The sequence below is a fragment of the Osmia lignaria genome, chromosome 10 (assembly GCF_051020975.1).
Source record: "Osmia lignaria lignaria isolate PbOS001 chromosome 10, iyOsmLign1, whole genome shotgun sequence".
Lineage (NCBI taxonomy): Eukaryota > Metazoa > Arthropoda > Insecta > Hymenoptera > Megachilidae > Osmia > Osmia lignaria.
In genome coordinates, this window is record NC_135041.1 from 2,976,201 (window position 1) to 2,990,978 (window position 14,778).

Here is a 14,778-nt window from a genome sequence, read left to right on the forward strand (position 1 = left end):
ACGTGCTGCATAATTTTCTCCTCTAGGTCCGGATCCCGTTGATCATGTCCGCCAGATTTCGTTCGGTGGAACGAACCTGCAGTTCTTAATCGTTGATGAATCCTAGTAAATGTTTTCGAATTTGATATCTTCCGTTGTGGGAATAATCGTTGATAAATCCTTCGAGCTTCGCAAGCCTTACCATCCGCTCGACCGTAGCACATATGAATGTCTGCACATTCTTCATTAGTGTATTCCATTATGGATTACAATAATCAGACACTTCAGAGACACTTCACAGACACTTCACAGACACTTCACAGACACTTCCTTGCAACGTATGTAAGGACTGTCAATTCGAATCTGCTGCTTTCGCATAGTGTTAGGGTATACGTTAAATTTCTGCGTAGAGGGGTAAAAATACGAAAAGCATTTCATTGGCTAAAATATTTGGGTAGGTCGTAATTATAAAAGAGTCTAAGTGAGTGAGAGAGTTACTTCAGGTAAAGGACAAATTTTGGTGCGCTGGAACGAAACAATAAATGACCCTGATATTATTGCAGGTACGTGGAGTCGAGTTGAGTGCCGACTATCATAAAATAATAGGTATTCTGGGATTGTCCTAATTTACTTAATCCGTCTGACGTCTCGTGTTCGAAATTTTCATTTTTATGGTGGGTACGGTCATTTCTTAAAATAATTTGGTTTTTTTTTTATCTCGAAAACGTAAGAAAGTGGATTTTAATTATGAAGTTTGTGAATACTGCTAGGTACTATTTTCGAACTTGAAGAATCAGCTTCCTTCAGAGCTATCAAACGTTTAACAATATAAAACATAATGGTTAGAATGGATAATAAATCGGAAAAATAGTCGCTTAACTGTGTTAAGGGATTTTCTTATGTGAAGATAAAAAATAGGAAGAAAAAGCCGTATGCTGCAGTACCAAGATAAAGTACCGAGTACGTTTTCGAGATAAAAAAAAACACAAATTATTTTAATATTTTTTAGTATACTTGTGGAAATTCCCGATACCAGCTTATCTCTCACTCACTTAGACTCTTTTATAATTACTACCTACCCAAATATTTTACCGGTCACCTGACTCCAATCCTTTGGACTTTTTTCTATGGGACACCTGAAAAGTTTAGTGTACTCAACAACGGTAACGAACGGCGAGGAATTGAAACAACGAATATTCAAAACGTTTCAGACGATTTTCATCGCATGAGACTCAATTTCGGGAAACGCATTCGCGTATGTATTGAACAAAACGATGGACATATTGAACATTTAATGTAACATTGTTTTGGTGATTGTTATTTAAAGTAAATTCAATGTGAAGATAAAAAAAAAAATAGAAGAATAGTACGAGGTCAGTTTCTACTATTCAACGATTCTTGGTTATGACTGTACCGACCCCTGCTGACCTGACGTTCGATCGTCGGTGCTGAGCAGATTGCAGAATTTTTAAACATTAACTCGAATTTTTAAACGTTAATAACTGGAAAACAAAGCGGTAAACGCTATTTCGTTACTCTTGATTTTCGTCTTATTTTGATCCCTAGAATCACCCCTTAAAATATTGCCCACCTGTTGTCGAATACCCTGTATATACATACAATTATATTTTTAAACTTTTTAAAAAGCTCAAGTGGTTTGGTCTAATTTAAAAAAAAATTATTCTGCTTCTGAGGGTGTCAAAATATTAGTAAGAGTGACCGTATGACTCACGGTGCTGTGCTAGGGTTGTTTTGGTCTTCGCTCAGCAAAAAAACATCTGAAATCACGTAGTCTTACTCATGCAGGTGAAACTCACAGGGAAACGTCATTCAATTGCACAAATCAATTGCAAAACAATAACTTCAAAAACTTTCCAAGCTGCGGAGAAATCAAAGATGAATTTCCCGCAGTAAACTTTCTTATTTTCGTATCTGTCCTCGAGGATTTAAATGAACAATTTGAAATTAGATTTAAAGGTATTCAATTTCAGTGATCCATTTTCGGTCGATATGAATGACTATTCGGAAGACTAATTCGGAAAATTAGAATTACACAGTTTGCACGAACATCCTCAACTACAATATTTATTTTCTGTGATATTACACACGAAATGTGTATAAAATACATACTCTACAAAATGTATATAATATGTACTATATATTGTACAAAAATTTATAAAATAAGGAGCCCCAAGCATATTTCCTAACGGCGGTACTGTCTCCTAGGTGAGACGGTAGTCGGAACCGTCCCATCTTACTTGAAGGAGCCACGTTGGAAGGGGAACCGGAACATGTGTTTCAGGAATGGTTTTCCCCTACTTGGGCAGGCCTGCACTAACCTATCTTATCTGGTTGTATTCTTTGAATCGTTTTCTGCCAATATTGCTGCTTAGCTATCATGCTGTTTTTTTTCTTGAAGACAAAAGACAAGGATGATTTGGAGTTCTTCAGTTTCCGCCCATAGGACACCCAAGATGAATTCCAAATTAAACCGTCATTTCTATTGAAGCTTGAAGCCTATTTTGAAGGATAACTAGGAAGGCAAAAAAGCACGATCTGCTAATGTATATCAAAGAAACCAACCTACTCAAGAAAATAATTGAGTGGAAAATACTACTTTGCGCGCTTCTCCCATGGTATCACTAATAATAATCTTAATAAATCTTAATTTGAAATAGAATATAATGAAATATTAGCTCATTAGAAATCTATTAAGTTGCAGTAAAGAGATTTGCAAAATATTTTCTAATATTGATTATATTTAACAGAAACATGAAAGGCAGTAAGAAATATGTAGAATTATGATAGTTTTTACCATCTAACATTTTCAAAGGTAAATCGACGACGGAATATTCTAGATAAATCTTTGATGAACGGAGGTCACGTCTTCCCGTCACGGTGAACAGCGCGCTCATAATCGTGAGATTTTCACCTTACTGAATACAAATGAATCTGTCAGCCCGTTTTCTTATTTGCTGTCTTCTGTGCAGCTTCTGCCCTCTATCTAGCTATAGAATGGTCATTGTCATTGGAAAAATTCACAACCTCTTTGTCACTAGAACAACCTGGTCCATTGAAATAGAGGATTTTGGTTTCTCATTTTACACTACAGAAAGCTCTACATTATCCCCAAAAAGAAGTCGAATCAAGCTTATACTAGAACGTGGAATAGATGTATAATATTAAAAATCTGTAACTGGAAGCTACTTCTATTGATTTATTATTACTCAAGTATTATATTAATTAAAAAGAATAAAGAATAGAAGATTTTCTCAAGTAACTGTCAAACTGGTGATTACGGTAAAGTTAAGTATACATTTAATGTTGTTAATATCGAACTTTTATTGATTACAATCATAACAAAAATGATTACAAAAGTGATTAAATTCTCTTTTGTCTTGTTTGGATACTTCAGATAAAATGGAAAGAATATCATGGCGTATAGTGTTAAGTGAAAACTCCTGCTTGTCCGCCCAGCATAACAAACCAATCCATTTTACTTCATCCTGTATTTCTGTCCACCACTTGCTTGGAAACTCCACATAACCCTACACCCAAAAACTACTTTTGACTCTCATCCCTATTTTCTTACTCCATTAAACAACAGAAGAAGGTTCCCCATTATACTTACTACTTGCAAGGTAAAGAAATACGGTTCTGATTGGTGTATCAAACCCCACTCTATATTAGCTTGCCATGTAATAGTATGACTGGACGATGTAAATTACTTCTAATGCTTGAATCTAAATAACTCTAATTGTAAATTTTCTATTATCCAGCATTAGATTGTTTCGTTCAACTAAAAAAAAATAAATTGCCAACATTTTGGAGCAAAAAATGGATTGTTATTTCAACAAAATGTTCCTTTATTTATTATGCAACTTAAATTTGTTTAATGTTACATTGTTTAAATTTTGTTTTAGAACTCTGTTCATCAGAAATCATGTACTATAGGGAGATGAGAAGTTGACAAGGTTAAGGAATGCGGGTACGATTGGTCGTCGTTGATAAGTCACATCTCACGCACACGCATTCTAGATCGTCGCGCGCTATTGGCCGATGCGATCATACACTAATCGCGTCGCCTGACAAAGAAGAAAAATGAGACTTCGCTACAAAGCGAGATAGTACGAAGTCAGCGTTGCGGCGAACTTTGAACGCGAGAATCAAACGTAGGGACAGGGCGGAGCGTGCGAAGTGCTCCCTTTGCCCCTGTCCCGCCCCGCTCTTCAACTTCTCATCTCTTCGTAGTAAGTATTAGGTTGTTACATATGAAATGCCCGATTTTTTAAATGAACTTTAAACGAGTATATCTTTTTTCAAACTAAACTGTGGCAATACTTATACCCAATTCTCTTGCAAGTTCCTGCACTGTTTGGCATGGATTTGTTTCAACCAGTTTTTTCAAATCTTCGTCTTCTAAGGTCTTTTCTGGCTTTCCACGCTCTTGATTTGAGAGGCTTTCATCTTCACCCTTGAATTTCCCATACCATCGACGAATTGTTTGTTCATTAACCGTATTTTTATCAAATGCATCATGAATTTTCCGAGCAGCTACTACGGCATTATCACCGCTTTTCCAGTGGTATAAAAGAAATACTCGGAAATCGCGTTGATTCATACTAACTTGTAAGTCGTATAAAAATGAAGTTAGATAAGTAAATAGGAAAAATAAAAGTCAGATTCAATAGAACCAATGACGAGCTTTACAATGATACCTTATACATCCACAGGCACAAAAATATTTGCTAACAGAAACGCATCAGATTATTCGTATTAAAGAATCGGACATTTCATATGCAACAACCTAATACTTACACTGCGCAATCGTAAATATCATGATGTACTCTAAACTGCCATGATTGTTTATAACAATCATTTGAATGTATTATTCATACGAGTGTGCTTGAATTGTGAATGAAAATAGATGTTTTTGTTACTTGAAATTAATCTTCTTAAAACGTGGAATGTTCTGAATTCATCGAAGTGGTTTAACACCTTACCACAGATTATTTCAAATACTCAATCTTTCTGTTATCTACTTTTACGCTACAACTCTTTGTTCTTTCTTTTCCCCCTGATACCTTGAGCAGTTACATCTTTTTCCTTCTAGAACTTATATAACGTTTCGTATGCCTTCCAACATCTTCCACGACCTCCTTTATATCCCTTAACCCCCTTAAAAGATATGTATTGGTCATCGATCGCCGTGTTGTTGCCTGCAGAAACAGTAGAAAAATGGCGATCCCATAATAATGTGTACGTTGTCACGGACAACAGTTTTTCGAAAATATCTCGAAAACCAAAGCCTAGCGGCGGTTATATGTATAGGAAAATGTTGTTCAAAATGTTGAGTTTTACAACATATTTAAATTTCATCATAATCGGTGAGGTGTAACCTAATCTCAATAATTACCGAATGTTTTTCAAAATTGCTTTTATCATTTTCCTTATATCGACCGGGTGTGATTCGACAAGGCGTATATTATTCCGGGAACTGCCTAATCGAACGCAGAAACAATCTTTGATGTTTTTAGGATAGTCTATCTCTTCGAGATTGGTGTTATTACGTGCGGAGCGCGCGTGTGTGCTCGGGACGCTACCGTGTGTAAAAGTCAGCTATTGTAAGAGTGAAAAAGTATGTAATGTGGTAGTGTGGTAATCGAGCAATGTGATTAACGGTAACGTAACGCGTGTATGACGCCGTAAAGCCAGAAAGTTTACCCTAATAATTTCTATTGCTATTGGGTCTAAAAAATGTTGTGAGTTCGGAGATACGCTAGTCCAGGGGCGCCCAACACGAGGCCCGCGGAGCTAGGTCAAATGAATATAAATGTTAACTTTATTGTACATATCACCAAAAGAATATTACATCATGAGTGACGATGTGGTCGAAGCTGTAGCACCCTTGCTTGTTTACTTTAACTAACAGAAAAAAAATTAGATGCATGGCCCGGCAGGAAGTATTATTTCTGAAATTTGGTCCGCCTGCTGAAAAGGTTGGCCATCCCTGCGCTAGTCCCATTCGGGCCCTTTCATCAGATCGCTAATATTATAGAATTATAAACGAATCTAACAAAAGGTTATGTTAAAGAAAATTAAAATTGATTAAGATGAACCAAAAATAGTATATTATACAATATTAAAAAATGATGAAATACATATAATATTAAAATATAATAAAATATACAAAATATTGAAATATAATAATAGATATAAAATATTAAAATATAATACAATATATGTTGAGTGTGAAATATAATAATGAGTTTGAATATATGTGAATTCACATATATAGTGTGACCCGTTATTCTCGTGGGTACACTCTATATTCGTTTTCAACACGAGTACAAATCGCGATTACAATGCGTTGGGCGCTAGCCACTTTTCGTGGCGATCAAAATCGAAAGTGGGAAAAGGGGGTAGAATGGGGGTCGCTACAGGGGATGGGACTCGTGGCACTTACGTCCGTACAGTGCTTCGCGGGGGAGTGCGCAAGGAGGACTGTTTAGGGTTGGGAGAGATCTCAGGGTAGGGAAAAGTCCGTCAGGAAGTCCGTATACGTTACGCGTAGGAGGATGACCGTAGATGGGAATGGTAGGGGTTGGACAAGGGGATTCGCAAAACACAGAAATCTTTAAAGAATCAAAACAGTACGCGGACGCGAATGTACGCAGGCGAAGATTGCCGTTGCCGAAACTCACACCTTTACAATAGTAATACGAAACGGACTCACCCAAAACACCTCACACACAAATCTCACTCGTAACTTTCCTACGAATCGCCTTCTGTACAAAATCTCTATACTCGCTCGCTTTAACTTAGCCTCGGGCTCAATGACGGTTCGCCCAGTGATGCCAGAACCGTGGGACGTGGGACAAATTTTTACCCTCTCCACGACGTCCCACGACGTCCCACGACGTCCCAGTGACTCCCCTACCGCAGTTGTTTCATCTAACACAAGCGCGTTGTCCCACGTGTCCGTGTGAGCTCTGCGGGTTTGGCAGAGTTCGGCTGCTTTCGTCATTTCTACGTTATCGGCTCGATGCTCAAACCGCTAAAGCACGTGGCAGCAGCATCGACGAATCGACAAAATAATATAATTTCGTCCATGGCAATATGGTAGAAGTGAGAAACCAGGAGATTCAGTTCGAATCCCGATTCTACGGTTTCAGTTCTGATTCTTAATGCATTAACGTTTTTTTAATACATAAAAATACATTTTTAATGCATTAATACTATGAAATACATTAACTTGGGAAGCAGTTAAAAAAAGGAGTTGAACTGCATCTTTCTTTGATATTTTTTTTAATATTTAAGTTTTATATATATACATACATATGTATGTACGTCCATATGATAAAAGTACGTGATACAGAAGTAATTTCTTCAATTAGATATTACTGTTATTCTAACTATTACAATACGTAAATCCGAAGACATACGAGGAAAATTGGTTAGGTTAAATTGTAAGGATATAAAGAAATTTCAATCTTTAACGGTTTGTTAGTTTTATTTCTTATTCCTTACAACTATTATAATTTTATTCTCTGAATGGTAATTACAATGAAAGATGGATTAGATACAATTTGATTCCTCATTTAATTTGTTATATACATATCAGGTTTCTTGCAACTATTGCAACTGGTCCACGCTTATACGATATTGCATATTTTACTTTCCTATAATACAACAAGGAAACAAAACTATAATATAGTGATTACCATAATACAATAGAAAATGTTAAGCTTGCTATAAACCTTATGTGTTTTCTGTGTAGTTATGCTGCACTTTCGCTTCGTTGCTTTATAATGAGTAATGACTGATTTTTCTTTTGAATGAAACTTCCACTAGCGTATTGATGAAATTTTTCGATTAAAACAAGACCAAACACGACATAATTTGAATTATACTTACTTTATATATTTGCATTATGTTTTAAATAAATAAGTAGATATAATGCAAATTACGTCGTGTTTGGTCTTATTTTAAACAGAAGAACCTTACAATTACATTGGTAAAAGTTTCATTTAGCAAAAATGAAAAATAAAAAAAATTATGGTTAAATTAATATTGTCTCACTCAAATGTTTCTTTTCGGGCCCTTTAATTCTCGGACATCTTTCTCTTTCGCTATTTGTCATTTTCTACGCCCGCCAGCATTCAAGAACTCGCTCGAGCTATGTCGTTCTGCCAGCCTCGCACACTTTCAGGAGAATCGGGAAAATCCAGCATAATAACACATTCTATGCTGAAAGAATATACTAAGTTATCTGTCTAAAAAAATTTTAATAAATCTGACAACAGATTTATTTACGGGCTGTTTTTCTTAAGTAATCAGCATTTTACCAGTCTCCTGTACGGATCGTGTGTAGCAGTTTGTAGCAAACTCAACATGTTTTCGATATTACGTCGAATACACAACCGATCGAAAAATATTAAAAATCCAGGATATTTTGTGCCATTTTTTATATGTTAAAGGCGACTGACATGAAATAAATGACTAACAATGAATAGTATAATAAAGGTGATCGCTGTTCATCTATTTCCTTTCTACGATGTATTTCTTCCACAAGAGACGGTTTCCTAACAATTTACAGTACAGTAAAACCTGGGTATATGCAAGACGTTCGATCAAACTTCGACACCTCGCTTGGATATGCATATGCAATGTTTTGATTCGATCTCTCTGACTTTTCGTCTACTTTTAACATCAATTTTAGCAAGTAATTATAATTCAAACTATATCGTGTTTGGTATCATTTTAATCCGAAAAATTTCACCAATGCGTTAGTAAAAGTTTCAGTAAAAAAAAGTCAAAAATAAAAAAGTTTTATAGTTGAATTAGTATTAGTCACACCGATACGTTTCGGCTCTTTCCTTTGATCATCGGACCTCTCTCTTTCCACCACTGTCTGTCCTTTTCTACGTTCACGCTTGGCTGCTCGTCGCGTGTAACCCGAGATTAGACACCTCGACTGAATGTTTGTTGCATATATCCAGCTTTTACTGTATCACGTACTTTTATCATATGAACGTACATACATATGTATATATATAAAACTTAAATATTAAAAAAAATATCAAAGAAAGATGCAGTTTAACTCCTTTTTTTAACTGCTTCCCAAGTTAATGTATTTCATAGTATTAATGTATTAAAAATGTATTTTTATGTATTAAAAAAACGTTAATGCATTAAGAATCAGAATTGAAACCGTAGAATCGGGATTCGAACTGAATCTCCTGGTTTCTCACTTCTACCATATTGCCATGGACGAAATTATATTATTTTGTCGATTCGTCGATGCTGCTGCCACGTGCTTTAGTGGTTTGAGCATCGAGCCGATAACGTAGAAATGACGAAAGCAGCCGAACTCTGCCAAACCCGCAGAGCTCACATGGACACGTGGACAACGCGCTTGTGTTAGATGAAACAACTGCGGTAGGGGAATCACTGGGACGTCGTGGGACGTCACACAGTGCGACAAAACGGCTTTCGGCGATCAAAAGTCGATTTTCGTGTATTCGAAAATTGAAAAACTATTTACATACATCGATAGAGAATAAACTGTAGTTTAACGTGGTGTAATCCGTTTTTTCATATTTGCTTTCGTTTTGCCGTGGTTCGCACTCAAAGTCAGTAGAAATTTGTCAAAACGAAACGCTGATGATATTATCCGTAACTTCAATATACGATTCTAATAACTTTTACTCGAAAAGATAAAATTCAAATGAATTACAAAGTTTACTAGATTAGTATAGATTCTATTCAGTGCATGAAATAAGTTAAAATGTTAACAACTTTTTAAATAATAGGATCTGACTGAAACGAAATACATTTAACTAAAATATCAACTTTGCGTTTGATTTTAAAAAAATGTGCACATTTGTGCAGGGTGTGATTACTACTGTAGTAAAGAGTAAACCTTCCTCTATCAGAATCAGAAAAAAACGGCTGCCCCAACCTGCCACTGCTCAAAATAATGGCGATTGAAATAAATTACACCCATCTTGGCCGCAGCGCACGGTGATGGAAAAGCAGTACCAGATACGATTATTAACTAGTTAACTGCATTCAACGTGTATATTCGTCATCTAAAACTTTATTTCGGCCTTGCAATATGCCATAATAAATTTTCATAATTGTCGAAACTATTTTCACGAATGATTTGGTATAGATCATAATAAATATAAATAAATATATTATAATAACACATGTCTTGTCATTTTTTAATTATTATATCCGTTTTCATTATAGTTATTAACAGTTTTAAGTTAAATTTTTGTGAAATAACATAAACTATGTCTAACAAGTGAAGGATATTGAACGCGTTACAGTTTATACGTGAATATCTTGACACCCTGTAGTTCAATATGATTTATATTAATACAACTTAAATATTATAATGTAGGCAAAAACTTCCCAAAATTTCATTAAAATATTTCCAATAGAACCGATGTTACAGAATTTTGATCGCCAAAAGCAGTTTTGTCCCACTGTGCGTCGTGGGGAGGGTAAAAATTTGTCCCACGTCTTACGGTTCTGGCATCACTGGGTCCGCCGTCGCTGCTGCGACGACGAGACCGTCGCGGGATGGTTTTGGGGAGGAGATGGGACTAGGAAGGGGGCCTCTTCCGGCGACGAGATAGATCGATTATCGATTGTCGATCTGCCGGTGATCGGGGTCGATGGGGCCGACGGACATCCTGCGGTGACGGGTGGGCTGAGGTCTTCGGGCTCGGTGACAGATGGCTCCGGGTGGGCGTTTGCAAACTTCTGGGCAGCTTCGTCTAGTTTTCCGAAGTTCCGCATTGCACCTTTCTTCTGGAAGGGTTGAAGGTCTGTCGCCGGCCTCGTAGCTCCTTCTAGAGTTGTCCGCTTCTTGGGGTTCTTTCCGCCGCCTCCATCGGCCCGATACCGGCGGGCAGGGGGAAAGGGGTTAAGGTGAGGGAAGGGTTAAGGGTTATCTTTAGGTGGGAATGTGCGGTGGGAGAAGCGTAGCGATTGTAATGGGGGGGGGGGCACAGGTGTCACCACGTTACAATATCAAATTTTTCAATATTGCCCCGCTATTATAAAATGGCATTTGTTTAAAACAATTGCAAAATAAGCGATCAAAGAATTTATTTTTTCAACTGGAATAAGTTTCATTAGGTACTCCCATGTCTCCACTGAAAGTTTCTAAACGCTCATTTCTATCAGTTTGTTAGTTCAGCAGTTATAATTTGTAGCGGCTTGCTACATGAACACAAAGAGTATATATTTTGGTGTTCAGGCGGTCAGCACGGTTTATGACGTGCGCGTTCGAAAAGCTATTTTTGAAGAAATCATTAGGATTTTTAGTAAGCATGCTTTGTAGATTTCTTTAGCAGCGGTCTCAATAGCTAGGTGCAGCATCATAAACTGGGGATTCACGGTGAGACCATCGTACCTGGCCCGGCGGTCTCTGACCGTTTATGGCAAGGGTATCTGGTCACTCGGGAATCCCGTTGCATCGTCAAACTTGTGCGTTCGGCTGCACCCCCCGCCAAGGTGCACCGTCGGTGTTAGACGAAACGCGCTAAGGGCGTACGCACAGGCGGTGACCTTGGAAAAGGGAAGATTCCAATTGGCAACTCTCTATATGAGGGTTAGCCAATTGGGTAGAAAAGAGTTTTCTCTGGGCAACGAGCGGGTAGAAAAACGAACGACAGCGCGTTATTCACGTTTGTACTCGCCCATAAAACACTGCATAGAAATAAAGTTGAAGTTGAAAACTTGTAATTTTGATTACGTACTCCTGACTCCCAATTTATCAACTTCTCCATCCGGCTTAGTTTTCACTCGATAAACCCATTTTGCGGTAAGCGGTCGTTTATCCCCTTTAGGTTTCACCAACTCCCAGGTTTTATTTTTCCAGTGAGAGCGCATCTCCTCTTCCATTGCTTCAATCCAACTCTTCTTTTCAGGCATCTGTATCGCTTCCGTGTAAGATCTTGGTTCAACAACTTTGTGACACAGATATGCCAGACGTTTTGGCTTTGCAATGTTCTCACGATCTCTAAGGTGATACCTTGTATTCACACTCGACTGATGAGTCCCCTGCTCGGTATGTTGCTCTTGCTGTTCATCGAGCTTGCGATCACCATCCTGTTCACATAGTGACTCAGGTTCCTCCTGCGCCACTTCATCATCGCTCAGCTCTTCCTGGTTCAATTCCACCAAGGCTTCTGGCAAAGGCTCTTCGTGAAACTCAACATCACGGCTGATCTCGACTCGCCCCTCGTCCGGTACCCATACTCTGTAGTTTCCGGTCACTTCAAAAGGCGTTTTTCCTATTTCGCGACTATTTCCTGTTCTATTCAGAATATAAGCAGCACACGTAATTGCTTCAGCCCAGAAGCGTCTTGACATTCTCTGCGTTAACAGCATTGTCCTAGACATCTCAAGCAAGACGCGATTCTCTCTTTCCGCTCGTCCATTTTGCTGAGAAGTGTAGCTTGCGAAACGTCCCAACTCAATAGCTGAACTCTCAGCGATCTCAACGAAGTGCCTATTGGTATACCCAGTACCATTATCAGACATAACAGTTTTAACCACATTTCCGGTCCAAGTCGGCACGTAGTTGATATAGGCCTTAAAACAGCTCGCCACCTCATCCTTATGACGAATAACGTACACTTTTCGGTATTGCGTATAATCATCCTTAAAGACAACAAAGTACCTGCATCCACCGAGTGAGGATTCCTCCATAGGACCACAGATGTCAGTCACCACCAACTCTCCTGGGTAAGTGTCTTTTGGAATTACTCCAAAATTGGTACGTTGAAACTTTCCAAGAGCGCATCCTTCGCAATTTTCTTCTCCGTCAGTCTTAGAGACTTCAATGCCCTTCTACTTCAAGAGATTTCTAACATGAGACTTGTTTTGATGTCCCATCTTTTCGTCCCATACTTGCAATGAATTCTCTTTGCTGCTTCGAGCTGAAAGACATAAATCCCTGTTTTGTATTACATCTATGCCTAGGATGTACACATTGTCCTTTCTGTGACCTTCAACAATAAGTAAATTGTTCTTCTCAAAGGTCCATTTGTTTCCCAAGATTGTTTGCTTGAATCCCTTTTCAGCTACTGATCGAACCGAGAACAAGTTAACTTTCATGTCAGGGACATACATGACATTATCAAGATGATGTTCCGCACCATCTACATGGGATTTTATTCTTATCTTGCCACTACCAGCAGCAACAACCTTACTGCCATCACCCAGTTCAAATGTGACTTTTTCTTTTAATTTATCATAAGTAGAAAAGTACTCTAATTGCCAGCAAACATGTTCAGTACAGCCCGAGTCAATAATCCATCTTGTGACGTCAGATGTATTTGCAGATTGTGTACTCACCATAGCCAGACCTTTTGTATTGTCCTTTTGTTTATTCACCGACTCATCATTACTTTTCCTTTTAGAACAGTCGCGTCGATGATGAGGACCTCCACACGTCCAGCATTTTATTTTTGTTTTAACTTTGTGCGAATCTGAATTGGGCTTTGGAATAGAACTCTTCTTTTTTATCTGCTGCTTTACTACAAGAGCTGACTCAGGATTCATCTTGATCTCACTCATTCCCAACCTTGCCTCCTCGACCATTAATCTAGATACCAATTTGTCTAGTCTTTCCTTCAGCAGATGTGGAGTCCCATGCACTATGAAAATGTCGAAACTCGGATGGCAATGTGTTTAGAATGGTCGTCATAAGCATAGTGTCAGATACCTGCTCATTTAACTCTTTCAACCGTCTTGCATATGATTCCAGTGTAATGTCGTCACCAGGTGTATAACGATACTCACGAAATTGTGTTTGCAGTAGGTATACTGCATTAGCTGGTTTTTGTTCATAGATGTTCAGCAACTTAGACCATATTTCACAGGCAGTATCACAATTCATTATTAATGATAATGGTTTTTTGTCCAACGTAGTAACCGAAACTTCCTTGGCAACTTTATTTGCCTTCTTCCAGCGGGCCAATTCAGCAGCTTTCTCAGTACTATTGTCAGGTTTAACCCAAGTTCCATCAATAACTTCCAGTACATCACGTGCATCCAGAATTGCTTTCACCTGGAATTTCCATTGCATCCTGTTTCCTGAATCAACCAGCTTCTCAATTTTCACTCTACAAAAGGGCTAACAAAGTCCAGAAAACGAGACCACGCCACGTGTTCAAATATCAGATAGCACGCTACACCCTAACCTCAAAGGTGTATAATCCACGATAATCACTGATTTTGTTTCGTGTCTGGGCCCATAACCTGTTGTTATAGGAAACTAAACACCTTGTTGGAGCGTCCACCATTAAATATTTAGAAAACGTGCCCAATATGGGCTGATCGAAATTTCATTCTAAGAAATAGATAGCGTCGAAGCACTTGGAAATAAGTGGCGTCGTCCTGCCGCCATAAAACAGTCACCAACGGACCACGGTCGCGAACGTTCGAACAGTTTTGTTTTTTTTGTTCTTTCTCTTTTTCTTTACCGCGTAATTCCGAATTCAATAGCGTCTTGCCGCGATCTGGTTTCTATTACGAAGTCGAGTGCCTTTGTTCAATTACACAGTTTTTTACTCAAAAACAAAATGCGCACGAAGCCTTACCCGGTTCGTAAACCCGAGACCTCGTCGCGCCAACAGAAATCACGTAACGCCCGGGGCCCTACCGGGTCCACTGATTACAAACCCAGGGTCCCGCCGGCAACAATCGACTCACCTGCCCGAGGCCTTACCCGGTTCGTAAACCCGAGACCTCGCGGCGGCAACAATTAAAGCG